This window comes from Myotis lucifugus, unplaced genomic scaffold (assembly GCF_000147115.1).
Source record: "Myotis lucifugus unplaced genomic scaffold, Myoluc2.0 scaffold_10368, whole genome shotgun sequence".
NCBI lineage: Eukaryota > Metazoa > Chordata > Mammalia > Chiroptera > Vespertilionidae > Myotis > Myotis lucifugus.
In genome coordinates, this window is record NW_005881416.1 from 1 (window position 1) to 5,803 (window position 5,803).

A 5,803-nucleotide genomic window follows, 5' to 3' on the forward strand; every position below is an offset into this window, starting at 1 on the left:
CAGCTGCAGCTGTACTGGGCCATGACTCACGTTCGAGCTCTGTAAGATCTGTGCTGAGCCAACAAGGACGTGAAGATCGAGCCCTGTGGGCACCTGCTGTGTAGCCGCTGCCTGGCCACCTGGCAGGTGGGTCTCCCCTCTCCTGAAGGGTCTCCCCTATGCCTCAGGGATCAGATGGGAAAACTGAGGCCCAAGAAAGCGGGGACTCACTCAGGGGCGAGGGCCTGGAGCCTGGCTGTCTGTGTCTGTGTGTCTGTCTCTGTCTCACTCTGCGGCTGTCACCTCTGCTTCTCCTTCTCCAGCTACATTATTCATGGAAAGAGCTCCTCCCTTCCCTCGCTGGGCAACCTGGGGCTAGTGGCTTCACCTCTCTGAGCCTCGGCCTCGTCTCTGGAGAACAGAGCTGACCCTGGTCACCTCCCAGGCCCACAGTGAGGGTCCAAGCCCTGAAGCCCTCAGGGAAGGCCCCTTGGGGAGGGGAGCTGAGGCTGGTGCATGACATCACCTACTTTTTACTGTAATGTAAATGCCTGACATTAAGCTGAGTCATCCATTTCAAAGATACCCATCTCCAATAAACAAATTGCCAGATATATGACACAGCAAAACTAGGAGATAAGGAACCAGGCTGCCCCCACCCATGAAGTTCCCCTTTATTTTATTTATTTATTTAATACTAGAGGCCTGGTGCACGAATTTGTGCACGGGTGGGGGCGGGCCCGGCATGGGGGTCCAACGGTGTTGAGGGGCCGTGGGAGGGCTCCAGGGCATGTCCAGCCTCTCTTGCTCAGTCCCAATCAGCTGGACCCCAGCAGCAAGCTATCCTACCTGTTGGAGCGTCTGCCCTCTGCAGTGCACTTCATAGTGACTGGTCAACCTGTTGACTGTCTGCTCCCTGGTGGTCAGTGCACATCATAGTGAGTGGTTGAACAGCCTTAGCATATCATTAGCATATTACGCTTTGATTGGTTGAACGGAGGACCGGACACTTAGCATATTAGGCTTTTATTATATAGAATTTGTTATGGATTTCAGAGAGAGAGGAAAGGAAAGGGAGAGCAAGATAGAAACATCAATGAGAGAGAATCATGGATCAGCTGCCTCCTGCATGCCCCCCACTGGGGATCGAGCCCGCAACCTGGGCATGTGCCCTGACTAGGAATCGAACTGTGGCCTCCTGGTTCATAGATCAAAGCTCAACCATTGAGCCACGCCGGCTGGGCTGAAGTTCCCCAGTAGAAAGCCCTAGGTAGCCTACTTAAGTGACTCGGGCTTTTTCCTTTCTACACCCTAATTCCTGCTCCTATGATTTTTTCTTTTTAATCCTCACTTGAGGATATGGTTTTTAAAAAATTGATTTGAGAAAGAAACATTGATGAGTTGCCTACTTGTGCCCCCGAGGGATGGAGCTGGGATCAAGCCGACAACCCAGGTATATACCCTAACCAGGTGGGACCTGAAACCTTTTTGGTGTATGGGACGATGCTCCAGCCAACTGTGCCACCCGCCCAGGGCCCCTCTTATGCTTGAAATTCACCAATGAAAAGTGAACCCTTGCCCAACCGGTGTGGCTCAGTGACTGAGCGTCGACCTTTGAACCAGGGGGGCTTGATCCCCAGTGGGGATGCGCAAGAGGCAGCCAATCCATGATTCTCTCTCATCATTGATGTTTCTCTCTCCCTCTCCCTTCCTCTCTGAAATCAATTTTTTAAAAAAATTTTAAGTCGCCGAAACCGGTTTGGCTCAGTGGATGGAGCGTCGGCCTGCGGACTGAAAGGTCCCAGGTTCGATTCCGGTCAAGGGCATGTACCTGGGTTGCGGGCACATCCCCAGTAGGAGATGTGCAGGAGGCAGCTGATCGATGTTTCTCTCTCATCGATGTTTCTAACTCTCTATCTCTCTCCCTTCCTCTCTGTAAAAAATCAATAAAATATATTTAAAAAAAAATTTTTTTAAGTGAACCTTGCCCTAGCCAGTGTGGGTCAGTGGTTAGATTCTCGTCAAGGGCGCATACACATTGGTTGCACATGTGAGGGGCAACCAATCGATGACTCTCTCTCACATCAATGTTTCTCTCTCTGTCTCTCTCTCTCCCTTCCACTCTCTCTAAAACCCAATGGAAAAAAATACCCTCTGGTGAGGATTAACAACAACAAAAGAAAAGTGAACCCACCAAACCCTAACCACCCCACTTGGCCCCTAAGAGAGGCAGACCCCAGGTCCATGCGCCCTCCCGCGACCTCCTCGAGTGGCCTTGGGCATGCCGCGTGCCCTCCAGGATCTGAGTAATGAATCTCGTCCTCCCAAGTTCCCTGATGGCTTTTGCTGAGGTGCATCCTGCGGCCATAATAAGAACCACCAGGGCTGGTCCAGCCACAACACTGGCCCCGGTGGGGGGGCGGGTCTCTGGGGGCCTAGGCGAGTGTCTCAGGCCTTCCTCGCCCATAGCATCAGCGTCCATAGCTGGGGCCCACACCCTGGCTCCACTGGGCTCCCCATTTGTGCGCCCCCCTGGCCTCGGGCTCTGGTCCAGTCCCTCCTTCCTGTCCTGCATCTCTCTCCATGGCTCCCTCCTCCCTCCTCCCCATGGGCCTCCCTCTGTCTGTCCTCCCCACCTCACTCTGCTGGAGATGAAGGCCCTTGTGGTCCCAGAGGACTTGGAGAAGAACCGGGAGACCCTGACTCCCTCCCCCGCCACCCCCAGCAATCAGACAGCCAGACCTGCCCCTTCTGCCGAAGCCAGATCAAGGGCCGAGAGGTCGTGAGTATCCATCGCTCCCAAGGGAGGCCAGCGGAAGCCAGGGCCACTGCTGAGGACTCAGGGAGCAGCGATGGCCAGGAAAACGGCGAGGAAGAGCTGGGGCAGGTAAGCAGGGCCAGGCGGGAGCTGGAACTAAAATTCCGGGGCCCGAGGGAGAAGGGGGCTGGGGGGCCAGACTCCTGGGTCTGAGGGAGGAGGGGCTGGTGACAGGATTCTGGAGTCCTAGGGGCCTGTTCCCCTGGGACTGTGGCTCCTCCGGTCTGAACCCTCCTGAGGGTTAGGACTCTGCCTTATTCTCCATTATTTCTGCAATGTCTGGAACAGGCCTGGTGCTGGGACGCCGGGCAGGAAGACATAACCCTCTGTCTCCCCTAGGTGGTCCCCTCAGCCCCCCCACTGCCCCCTCACCCGGACCTGCCCCCTCACCTGAATCCGCCCCCTCGCCTGGATCTGCCTCCTGAGCATCCCAGAAGTAAAGGCCAGCTGAAGGTGGTGAGTGAGGCACTGGTCTGAGGTGGGCAGCTGGGGTCTCCTTCAACCACAGGGTCCCTAGTCCAGCCAGGCCCTTGGGGGTGCCAGGCACTCACTCTCAGCCCCTGTTGACAAGGTGCTGTGTAATTTGGCGTCCATCCCTCCAAGGCCTCTTCTCTTATGCTCATCCTCCCTCATCCCCCATCACCGGCTTCCTGGCTCTCCTTCCAGCATCCCGGGCAGGTCCTGCCCCAGGGCCTTTTGCACAAGTGGTTCCTTCTGCCTGGATCTCCTTTACCCAGGCTCACTTTCTCATCCTCTCTTCTGTGCCCACCCCTATTGACCACAGAAGCCCCGGTCCTGCCAAGCCCTTGCCCGCTGCGTTCTCATACTGCCCCTCGTCACCTGGCAGAGGGGACAGTTCCTGTTGTCTGTAACCATCAGCGGGTTATCACTCTCCTGAAGATGAGGACTTTGCCTTATTCTCCTGAGACTGCCCGAGACTAGAACAGTGCCTGACACCTCGTAGGTGCTCAATAAATAGATGTCGAGCCCGGCCGGTGTGGCGCAGTGGTTTGAGCGTCAACCTAAGAAACAGGCATTCCCGGTCAGGGCACAAGCCCAGGTTGCAGGCTGGATCCCTAGTAGGGGGCGTGCAGGAGGCAGCCGATCAGTGATTCTTATCCTTGATGTTCCCCCTTCTCCTTCCCTCTCCCTTCCTCTCTGAAATCAATAGAAATATATTTAATAAATAAATCAGTAGATGTTGAATGAGCAAGTGGAACTGAGCCTTCCCAACAGCCCTATGCAATCGAGAATGTTCCTCTCCTCGTTCTTCAGAGGAACAAAGCCCAGAGAGGCGACTGCGGCCGCCCAAACCCTCACGGCCCAGAAGAGGAAAAGCCAGTGTTGGGGCCTTAAAATCACCCACTTATCTTCCAAGGGAGCCCAGCCTCGCTTCCTTCCCCCGCCCCCCCACCCTGCACCCCCCACCCCAGGGTTTTCCGAGACCCCGGCCCACTGGAGAGGGGCAGGTCTCAGAGCATCTCAGGCTGCGTACACACAGATTCAATCGATACGGCTGACTTCAAACAAGCAACTCAGGAAGTCCGGGAACATTATTCTACCACAGCAAACAAGAGAGCCAGCAGGAAGGGGGGTGGGGGGGAGTGTGACCAGCCAGGGAAGCTAAAAACAGATCCCAACCTGCAGCCAAAAGCAAATGGAAACATTAGGAGCCACTCAGCCGGCTCCCCGAGGACAATGAGGGGGACAGAGCCAGAACGGCAGGCTGAGGGGTACCGCTGGCCACGTGGCCACCCCTTTGCCTCGGCCCTAGGCTGTGCCCTCCGCCCGGCATGCCCTTTCCTCTCCTCCCCGAGCCCTGCCTGATTCCGAGGGCAGGCAACTCCTACTCCTTCATTCTTCAAAACACGGCAGGCCAGGCGGCCCTGGTTTCCCAGCAAGGTGACTGTCGTAGTGAGAACAGTTCACATGTGGCTCCCCCATTTTTTTTTAAAATATATTTTATTGATTTTTTACAGAGAGGAAGGGAGAGAGATAGAGAGCTAGAAACATCGATGAGAGAGAAACATCGATCAGCTGCCTCCTGCACATCTCCCACTGGGGATGTGTCCGCAACCCAGGTACATGCCCTTGACCGGAATCGAACCCGGGACCCTTCAGTCCGCAGGCCGACGCTCTATCCACTGAGCCAAACCGGTTTCGGCTGTGGCTCCCTTTTCCCGAACAATGGCTGGCACTGCTTTGTGAAAAAATATTTCTAATTAGAGTTGACATTACAGCATAGTGGTTCAAGTCTAGTAACCATCTGTCACTGTGCCAAGTTATGACACTATTATTATTTTTTAAAATATATTTTTATGGATTTCAGAGAGGAAGGGATAGGGAGAGAGAGAGAGAGAAACATCAATGATGAGAGAGAATCATTGATCGGCCGCCTCCTGCACGCCCCACTCTGGGGATCGAGCCGGCAACCCAGGCATGTGCCCCGACCGGGTTAATTGAACCGTGACCTCTTGGTTCACAGGTCGACGCTCAGCCGCTGAGCCACACCAGCCGGGCACGGTATTATTGACTATTCCCTGAGGGGCACCTGGCACTGCTGTTTAATGTATTCACTTAATTGTCCTGGAAACTCAATGAGATGGGTACTGTTATGATCCCTATGGTGCAGGGGGACACATTGATGCTCAGAGGTCTCAAGGTCACCCCACTCGAAGGTGACGGTCAGGACTGAAACCAAGGCCCCTGACTCTAGATTCCAGAGCCCATCCTCTTCTGGGAGCCTCAGTTCCCTTGTCTGTAAAATGGGTGTGATGCCAGCTCCCCCCCTGTGGGGTTGAGTGGAGCTGTGTTAACCCTTTGTATGCCATAAGCGGCTATAGATGCTTTAAAATCTTTTTTGTGTGTGTGAGAATTTTCAACTGAAAATATCCAAGGACACCCAAATTGTGAGTAATATTTATTTATTTTTATTTGACTGCAGAGAGGAAGGGACAGGGGAGAGAGAGACAGAAACATCAATGATGAGAGAGTCTCATGGATCGG

At 54.4% G+C, this 5,803-nt stretch overlaps 1 long non-coding RNA gene across 1 annotated transcript; it reads left to right on the plus strand.

Moving 5' to 3' along the window:
- LOC102438627 lies at positions 1 to 5,301 on the plus strand. The gene is made up of 4 exons (XR_331107.3): positions 1 to 126; positions 2,705 to 2,866; positions 3,137 to 3,253; positions 5,283 to 5,301. It is a non-coding gene; the product is annotated as an uncharacterized LOC102438627 (long non-coding RNA).
- Positions 5,302 to 5,803: the final 502 nt, after the last annotated feature.